Here is a 10,967-nt window from a genome sequence, read left to right on the forward strand (position 1 = left end):
ACCTCACTTTGAAACAGGTCGACTCTTCATGAAGAGTCATTGTAACGATTATATATATATATAAGTTAATTTCCTCGTCAAAAAAGTAGTGCTCGGTGGAGAGGAAAATGATGATTTATGTCATTGCTTGTGGTTAAATGAGCACACCCTTCAACACTATGGGGGCACATTAATTCACTGATTAATGTTATTCTAGTTCGATTCTAGCAACAATCGAGTGTAGGGTTATTAATGAACTGCTTGTTGTATAATTCTATGAGATTGAGTAATTAGAGAGTTGGTATTGTAGAAGCTTATTCTAGCTCAATTCTAGAACTATTTTATGAATTCATAGTGTATTCGCTTACTCTAACAGGGGCCTATTCTAGTAGGAATATTAATGTATGCGTGTAGGGAAACTACTACCCTCCTCCAATTATAGTTGGGGGATTAATTAATTAGTGAATTAATATGCTTACTAGAGATTAAGCTAGAGGCAGGGTAGGGGGGCCCTACTATTCAACACCAAATGCCCCTTATATATCTATGGAGGGTGGCTTGAACCTACAATATCATCGTTACGAGCAATACGTTTCAACCGATTAGACTATAAGCCACATTCTATCTATTCAAACAAACCAATTAAACCATAAGCCACATTCTCTCTGTAGTAACAATCCAATCTCCCACTATCCCTATCCTTAACTATATAAGATGGGATGGGATGGGGGCATCCTGAATCTATTCTATTTTATTATAGATTTAGCCATAGCCCTATTATCTATTTGTTATATCTAGTTGGGGGGGGGGGGGGGGGTGTGTGTATAATAGTAGTATAAAAAGAGTTAGCAATACTAAATAAAAATCAAGTTTGGGATGGTTGTAGTGGATTTTTTCAAGGAGAAAGAATTAAAGGAGAAATATGTAGAATTCTTTATTAGGGAGGAACAATATTGGAGGGAGAAATCTAGGGAATGTTGGTTAGTGGCTGGCAATTCAAATATAGTTTTTTTTCATGCCTCCATTAAATGTCACAGAGACAAAAACAAAATCAATTAGATTGAGACAAAAAATGGACAAATGGTTAGTGAGCCCGAATGCATCGAGGAAGAGGTAGTTTCTCATTTCAAATAGATTTTGGTTAACAGTTCAGACCGAGGATGGGTTGGATGTGAAGAATTGTTAGATTTTATTCCCAAATGCATTAGTGTAGAAGATAATAAAATGTTAGCAATGACTTTCTCTTTGGAGGAACTCAAACGGGCCATTTTCTAACTTCACCCAGAAAAGACACCTGGGCCTGATGGCTTTCTACCTAGTTTATAATAAAAGTGTTGGCATTTTATTGGGCCTTATGTGTTAAAGGTGGCAAAGGACAATCAAAAGAATTTTTTTTTTATCAAGGACATGAATAACACAATTATTGCACCAATCCTAAAGAAGAATGAGTGTAGATCATTTGGAGACTATCACCCTATATTTCTTTGTAACATGATATATAAAATCATCACAAAGGCCTTGACCAACTGACTCAAGAAGCTCCTCAAAAAGATAATTTTAGAAGAACAAACCAAATTCACTCCCAGAAGAGAAATATAGATAGCATCATTGTCACTGCAAAGGCCATTCATACCATCAACAAGGAAAGGAAGAAAGGTATGTTAATTGAACTAGATATCAACAAAGCACACGACCGTGTTAATTATGATTTGATTTAACCTAGATAAATATTACAAGATCATGCATAACCTCTCCATGATTTTTGATTTTGGTCAATGGATCTATTTGTGACTTCTTTGATGCAACCAATAGGTTGCATCAAGGCAATCCCATTTCACCCTTCTTATTTGTCACAATGGCAGAAGCCATGGAAAGATTTTTTAAGAATTAAGAGAAGATAGGTTGTGGAGAGGCATTTAGGTAGTTGATGGGAGTACCATTTCCCACTCTTAGTTTGTCGATGATACAATTCTCTTCAGGGAGGCTACAATACACAAAGAAAAGGTTATCAATGTAGCATTAGACAAATATTCTTCTGCATTCGGGAAAATACTAAATAAAGAAAAGCCAAAAGTATATTTCCTTAATACAAACAAAGTTTCCCAAAAGAACATTTCCAACCAGTGGGATTTTTCATTTTTGGTCTCCCTTTGAAGCATCTTGATGCTCCTATGAGTAATGGTGGTTACAGGATGAAACATTGGGAAGACATAATAAGAAATTGTAGGAACAAAATCAGTGCATGGAAGAACAAATGGTTAACACTAGTAAAATTTTAATGATAAAATTAGTTTTGGTTGCGGTTCCAATCTATGCTAGTCATGTTTTAAAATGACAAGAAGGCAATTATGAGTATGGAAGGTATGATGAAAATTTTCTTATAAGAAGGGTTGAAGGATGATAAGAGGATCTCGCTAATTGGATGGGATGTGGCTTATTTGAAGAGTTCAAGTGGTGCAAGTTTAAGAAAGATGGCCAAACAAAACATGACTTTGGGAGAAAAATGAATTTGAAAAGTCTATAGGAAGCTAGATAAATTATGGACAAAAATTGTAGAAAAGAAATATTTGGATAGGGTTGAGCTCTTGAGAATCATGACAATGGTAAATTCAAATGGGGGCTCGATAATCTGGATATTTATGTGGGACAATCATTATATTATTACTAGTCATATCACATGGAGGACTGGGAATGGCAAACGAGCCAAGTTTTGGCTCAACTTATTGAATGGGGAGGAAGCTTTGATAATATTACTTGACGGTGACTATGTGGTGGACTATGTTGTTTTATTGCTCGAGTGTGTTGTGGACTCTTTCACTTGGATTTCCATTGACAACTTGACAATGCAGGATGCAGAGAAAGATAACCTATGAAATTATCTTGAAAGGAGAAAAACCATATTTTATGAGGAAGATGATGACATATGGTGTGCTTCAGGCTCAGGAAATTATTCAACAAGGTTGGGCTTTGTAGTATAAACGATGAATCACACGTCTTCTGAATGGCCCTGACATTTGTGCTGGCACAAATATGTGCTCCCCAAAGCGGGGTCATTTTTATGGACTGTTTTTCATGGGTGCATTCTGATAAGTGAACGACTACACATGATCAACATTTAGGGTCAAAGCATTTTCCCATTATGCCTCAACGACGATGAATCAATCAACCATCTCTTGCTAACCAATCCCTTTGTCATTGTGTATTGGGACTAGTTGCTTACCTTTTGGGGTGGATGTGTGCTAAATAGAATAAACTTCTTGGTTTATGTAAGGATGGTTGATAGGAGGGAAAAAAAACACTTGGAATGACATTTGGGACATCACCCCATCAATGGTGGTTTAACACCTATGGAAGGAACGAAATAGGAGAATATTCCTTGATCAACATTTCTCACTTGACGAGGTAATATAGAAGATCAAAGAAGGAACATGTGAGGTGGCCAAATCGAATAAAAAAATGAAGAAGAGCTTTTTCTTGATGACTTGGTATAGTGATATTTAGAAGAAATGGGGAAGGCTTAGATCTCCATCTTGTCTAGCTCCAAACAAAGGTAGAGAAAGAAAAGATATGAAGTGGGTGGCTCCAACTCAAGACATATATAAATTAAATTTTGATGGTGTTGCAAGAGGTAATATGGGTGTGGTTGGTGCAAGGTGCATAATAAGAGATGATGCAGGGAATTGTGTTTGGGCTCTGTTAAGGAACAATGGCGTTGCTACAAATAAAGAAGCAAAATTTGATGCTTTGGCTAAAGGATTATGGCTTTGCATTGACAAGGGAATTAAGGATATTGATATAGAAGGTGATTCTCTTATATGCATAGATGTCATAAGTAAGAATGAAATACAATGTTAGAAATGAAACATCTGGAGAGAACTAGGCAATGTGTCCATTTCACATACCTACAGAGTGGCAAATCGAGTGGTTGATCTATTGGCTAATTTGGCAGTTGAACAAGCTTTGATTTAGGTGATTTGGGCCCCAAATAATATTGGATCCAAGATTTTGGATGCTATATCCAAGGATCAACTTGATTGTCAATATGGTAAGCCTAACATAGATAAGATGGAATTGTACCTCACCATATGAACTACTACACAATGTTTCCTTTCCTGATTTAGTATTTCCCATCGACATACTTGGTGGGACTATAAACAAACTTTTTGCAGAGAGTGGTTGGACTACAATCATAGGTTCATAGACACATGAAGGTTTGCAGGATTGTGGTCTGACTCTTTGTCATCATTCCACTATATTGATGGCATTGTCTTGATATCAGGGATATCAAGAATGAAGTTCTAGATTGATCCACCCATTCTTAAATAGAATTTACCTTAACTAGTAGGGTATCGACTTGGGAGTGGTGGGCATGGAGGTGGGTTTTTCTATGTTGAAGTTTTGAGATGGCTCACTGTAAAGTTTTTGGACCAGAATGTGAGTGTAGGAATGAGTTGTTGGATCAATAGGCCTGAAGGATTGTCAATTATGTCAGTGTGTTTAGGGACCTTTTCTCTGCTCAGTATCAATATATTGGCAAATGACATTATTTCCATCTTGTGCATTATGTAATTGCTTTTTCAAAGTTTAATATAAGGAACCACCCCCTCTGGTAATGGTGAAAATAAATAAATTAATAATAATAATAATAATAATTTGGTACTAGAAGTTTTTTTGCTTTTGTAAAGAGTTTAATAGAAATATAACAACATAATAGGAATCTAATAAATCAAAACATAATAATATAATCCTATCTTAATAATAATTTAATATTAATTATAATATCATATTATATAATAACGATTTAATATTAATTACAATATAACAATATAATATTTTATTAAGTGGAATAATGAACAAATGTGATATCTTTCACATAGTTTACCTATCCTCTAAAGATAGGTATACTACTTAATATACCGTGTAGGGTGGGGTGCCATGAGGGGGGCTTCAGTATTTATTTTTAAGGGGCAAGAGGTCCCATGAAGTCAATATTTTTGCTACAAGATTAATTGGAATCTTTTCCTAAAAACAATCATCCCTTACTTTTTAAGGTTGCATATTTGAGTGAGTGGAAAAGGTGTGGAGGCTAGAAATTGCTCCACTAACTTAGGCTTTTTTCTTGCCACTTGTCAAGTATCTTTAGTTTTTCAATTTTTATTAATTAATTTTGTTTTTAAAATATTTATTTACTCATGTGAGTTGAATAAGCTAAATAACTGAATGAATGAGACCACTAATTTCCTTAAAATTAGGAGCTTAAACTTTTAAGCCTGAACTACACTAGGCTATATGAGACCCCCTACTTAAAAATAATCCTAAAAAATCTCAACAACGCTAGCTAAAACTTCTTAGGAAACCCCCCTCCATAAGACCCCCGCCCTTAGAAATTTGAAGATGATCTCACTTATTATACCAGATGACCTCATTTTGGTTGCTAAGTTGGCTCTTGGCCTGCAAGAGCACTTATTTGTCCTTGAGCAATTTTAAGTGGTGGGGATGCAAGTCAATATAAACAAAATGAAAGTTTGTGGTCTTCTCTAATAAGAGAAAACAAAATCAACATAAGTTCTACTTTGAAGGGAATATTCTTGAAGAAGTTTCCGTTGGCAACAATGCAACAAATTGAGAGTGGGGGGGGCGGGTGAATCAGTTTGCACAAAAACTTTCTACAACTTAAACCACAAAATAAATATGATAATTAACTGTTAAAGAATGAAACAACACCACATCAATAACACCAAGATTTTTGATGTAGAAAACCCAGCTAAGGGAAAAACCACGGTGGGAACCTACCCACAATGAGATGATACCCTGTTATGAGTAAATGTGAATATTACAATGGGAATGCACATTCATTCAGGCACACTACCTAGAACTCGCTGCTCAAAATAAGAAACCCAGAAAGGCTACAACCTTAAGGGAAGACTCAGTGCCTTACAGGAAGTCTCATTGACTTACAAAAGCATTTAGACTATAATCTATATCACATGAATTGTGAAAATAACATCTCCATATGTCTGAGTATGGTTTTGGTTAAGCACACAGTTTGCTCTGCAACACTTCTCTTCTCCTTCAGACTTCCAAAAGATCAAATCACTTGTTCACACATACAAATTGATCATACATTCGCAGATACAACACAAACAATTGTAGACATACATCTTACATGATTATTACATATATTTATACAAACCCTCAACCTATATTTCAAGGTCGGCCAAACCCTCAATACAAATTACAAAATAATATCCTCACGCACTACAACGATACATGCAGACCAAAACAATATCAACTAAGACATAGTTTGGACCCAAATTAATACCGCAAACATGCAACACCTACAACAATTATGCCTAGATCATCTGCAACACGCTACAACCACCAAGAATTTGGCATAACACAAAGAACATCACCAGACAAGGAAAATCTTTAATAACATGCATAATAATCAATGCGGACCACCAATATGCATAGAACATGATATAGAGACATTCACAAGCAACGTAAATTGTACTGCAACAACTTGATTTACCAGAATCATCATCATCTCTCTACCGAAGCTCAATAATGTTAACATAACTGACTGTCAACCTGAAGGATTTGCTTCTGGATTTCCAAATCATGAACCAAACGAATCAAGGACACACATCAACGTCCAGAACACATCCCATACATCCGTAACCAAAGATATAGCAATTCTAGAGCAATACAGAGTACAAATCAGAATACCAAATAACACAAACAACTGCAAAAAATCCCCAATATAGGATCTCATAACTCAATCATAAAATCATGTGGACCTTTGCAAATGGGAATGAACCATCTACAAACGACATGCCAGAAACCCTTTAAACACATTAGCTCATGAATAATATATAGGTTAAACCAACTCATTCCATCAAATTGCAATACTAAAATACAGAGAAAATTTTCTAACAATCTCTACATATGTTGACATCAATGACAACATATCAACCAATATCCAACAATTTTTAATTATAAATATCTCGGGATTGACTTTAGCAAAAAAATGAGTTGGGATGGTTTTAGGAAGAAGAGAACTTTGGGAGGGTAAAAAGCATTTTATGCTCTTCGAAATAGATGTAGAGAGGCAGAGTTGTGGGATTGGAAAACTATTCAAACACATTTTGGCCTTTTAGTACTTTTAGTTGTACTCCATGGTTGTGAATTGTGGGGCAACAACACTTCTGCTTCACAATGGAAGCAAATTGAGAAAATTTAGAAACGTTGGATCACAAACAAGTTCAAAAACAAAAGCATGGTTCCTTGACATGTCATGTTAGCTGAAACTGGGGTTGCCCCTATTGAAGCTATTGCTATGGTGTGTCTCTTATGCTATCTAGAAAGAGTGGAGCAAATGTGATGTAGCCATAACCGGTAAAACCCTCAAAGAGAATCAACTGGCTTATGCAACAAGAGCAACACAACGAAAGCAACAAGAAAACATAACAAGATTACATAAATAGATCATATTATTGCTTTAGAATTTCCGCCAACCATCCGGTTAGCATCATATAATCATCAAAGAACATCTGATAGTTAACCGGTAACATGCAGGCTATCAGCCAGATACAATCCAACTTGGACTCTAAGAATCAATCAGATCACAAAATGCGAATCTCAATCCTTATTCTCAATTCTACTTCCTTTGCCCCTACAAATGAATACATAATGCCATATTTATACCCACCGGAACATATCTGGGTCAGCCTCACAAGATTATATTTACCAATGCAGGGAAATGAAACGTGTAACTAGGTCGACCCTGAGAATTAAAGAAATCTTTTTGGAAAATAACAACCAAGAGATGCGGTTTAGCAGGAAGGTTGGCCACATGCCAAAAGAACATCGAACAAGACCCAAAATAGATCCACACACCAAGAATCACACCAATAATGAAGGAAATTCAACCGGTAAACAAAAGAACTGTCTCAGAACCAAAAAATAGTCAACCAGGAGCGATAAATGATCGAAAAAGAACCCAAATGAACTGGAAATCTGGAATTAAGCACATGAACCAGCCTGGAAACCGAAAATAAGTTTTGCCACGAAAAACAAGCAACTACTAGTAAGAACACAAAAAACTGCACAAAGAACCAAACAAGAACCAAACTGAAAGAAAATATTTTTGGTTGATGCAAGATTGCTCATCGATCGGGGATGCTCTTGCATCAGACGACCTAGGTAGAAAAAGATGTTCCATGAGAGGCAACTCATGAACATCTAAAAGTATTCAGAATAAAGACCCCATGCTCATTTATGATCCAAACATCTTCCTTATTTGCCAACTTCTTCTTTAGCTCCTCTGGTACCTCAACTAACTTCTCTAACCCCTGACCCTCTTTGTTTCTCTTCCTTTGCTTCAGATTTGCACATTGTCTTTGTTTACTACTCTCTTTCTTCTGCAACTTTGATTTGTTTTTGCCACAAGACTTCATTCCATTTGTCTTCATAAGCTTTCTATCATCCGGTTCCATCTGTCCATCAAGCTCATCTGTCAGATCCTTCTACAAACTCATGTCACCCTCCGATATAACCTCTTCAACCGGTTCTATCAGATCTTTCTGCAAACCTTCCGGTATAACCTCGACCACCAATTTCTCAGTACTGCAACTTTTCTTAGGACTCAGATTCTTCACCTCCTTCTCTTTCTCCTTCAAAGAGGTCAAAGTGAACTTCTTCCCATCCTTCTCAATAGTGACTAGGTTTCTTCTACAGTCATAAATAGCTCCTTTACCAAACTGCCAAGATCTTCCCAACAAGACATGACAAGAACTCATAGATACAACATCACACAAAACGTCATCCCTAAAAGGTCCAATATTGAAATTCACCAAACGTTGTTCCTTTACTTCCATCTTTTGATCATCTCATAACCATCTCCTTAGATACCAAATTGTCAGTACTCCCAATATCCACAATAACCGTGCAACACTTACCACTTGGTTTGCACATAGTCCGAAAAAGACTCTTCCTCTGAGTAGATCCAGTATCCTTTCTTCTGAACATAAGAGATTCTCCTTTCTCTGGTGCATAGTCAGATTCGGTACTTTCACCTTCCGGTTCCTCATTTGCTACACAACTTCTTTCCATTCCCTGCTTACATTCATAAAATATATGTTCAGTTTCTCCACACTTGAAATATTTGCCAAGAAATTCTCTACTGGCACTGCGAGTGCCTTTCCTTTGTATTTTCTATTCCAGTTCTTTACTCCACTTAGGTTTTGATTCATCTTCCTCAACCAATTTCTTCATACTATCACTCATTTGTTCTTTGAAGTTCTTCTTCCTCTATTCGGTTGTCTTCTTCTCATCTTCTCCTTAGCCTTCAAAGTATACCGGTAAGCTTATTCAATTGTGGAAACCCTCAACATACTTATCTCATCTTGAAAGTTAAAGGCAAGTCCATTTATGTACCTCATCACCTTTTCTCTGTCCACCTCTCTATGTCCAGATCTAATCATCACCTTGTAGAATTCCTCAGTATACTCTTTCATAGTCATGTTTCTCTGTTTCAGGTTCTACAACTTCTTAAACAATTCCAACTCACAGTCTCCCGGTATGAACTTGGCCTTTAATCTTGCAACCATTTGTCTCCACCGGGTGATCTTCAATTCATTATTCTCTACTCTATCTTTCTGCAATCCTTTCCATCATAAGCAGCATGCCCTTTCAACTTAGTTTGTACCAACCAAACTCTCTACGGGTCCTTGACATCCTCAAACTCAAAGTAGTCCTCCAACTCTCTGATCCAATCAATCAGATCCTCTGGGTTTAGTGTTCCAGAAAAGTTGGAAACTTCAACTTTATGAACTTTACTCGCTTGCACCATTGCTCTCAAGAATCTTTCCTCTTGTTCATCTTTTGGACCTTTAGCCTCTTCAAGCTCTTCACCGACTTCTTCATATTCATCCTCAGATTCAGGGTTTCTCCGCAAACCAACCAAATCATTTCGGATTTCGTTCCTCACTTCATTCTTGAAGTCTTCCACCATCTGCTCTACCCTTTGGGGTTTGTCCTTCTAGGCAACATCTCCTCTTCCACTCCAGTGAATTGCCTCAACTCGACGATCTGACTACCGGTTTTAATTGCCTCCCCTCGACGATCTATTGAACATATGCACAACCTATCTCCAATCGACGATCTGTCCACCCAAAGGAATGCTTCAATGTTCGCAAACAAATCTTCCACCAGCCAGTCCATAACCAGCTCTGATACCACTTGATGCAACCATAATCGGTAAAACCCTAAAAGAGAATCAACCGACTTATGCAACAAGAGCAACACAATGAAAGCAACAAGAAAACATAACAAGATTACATAAACATATCATATTATTGCTTTAGAACTTCCGACAACCATCTGGTTATCATCATATAATAATCAAAGAACATCTGGTAGTTAATCAGTTACATGTAGACTATCGGCCAGATACAATCCAACCGAGACTCTAAGAATCAACCATATCACAAAATGCGAATCTCAGTCCTTATTCTCAATTCTACTTCCTCTGCCCCTACAAATGAATACATAATGCCATATTTATACCCACCAGAACATATCCGGGTCGGCCTCACAAGATTACATTTACCAATGCAAAAAAATGAAACGCGTAACTAGGTCGGCCCTAAGAATTAAAGAAATCTTTTCAAAAAATAACAAGCAAGAGGTGCAGTTCAACAGGAAGGTTGCCCATATGCCAAAGAACATCGAATAAGACACAAAATAGATCCACATGCCAAGAAGGTAATAAAGGAAAGTCAATTGGTAAGCACTAGAACTATCCCAGAACCCAGAAACAGTTGACCGTGAGCGATAACTGACCAGAAAATAACCCAAATGAATTGAAAATATGGAATTAAGCACATGAACCAACCTGGAAACTGAAAATAAGATCTGGCACAAAAAGCAAGCAACTACCGGTATCAACCGGTAAGAACACATAAAACTGCACAAAGAACTAAATA

This window comes from Cryptomeria japonica, chromosome 8 (genome assembly GCF_030272615.1).
Source record: "Cryptomeria japonica chromosome 8, Sugi_1.0, whole genome shotgun sequence".
Taxonomy (NCBI): Eukaryota; Viridiplantae; Streptophyta; class Pinopsida; order Cupressales; family Cupressaceae; genus Cryptomeria; species Cryptomeria japonica.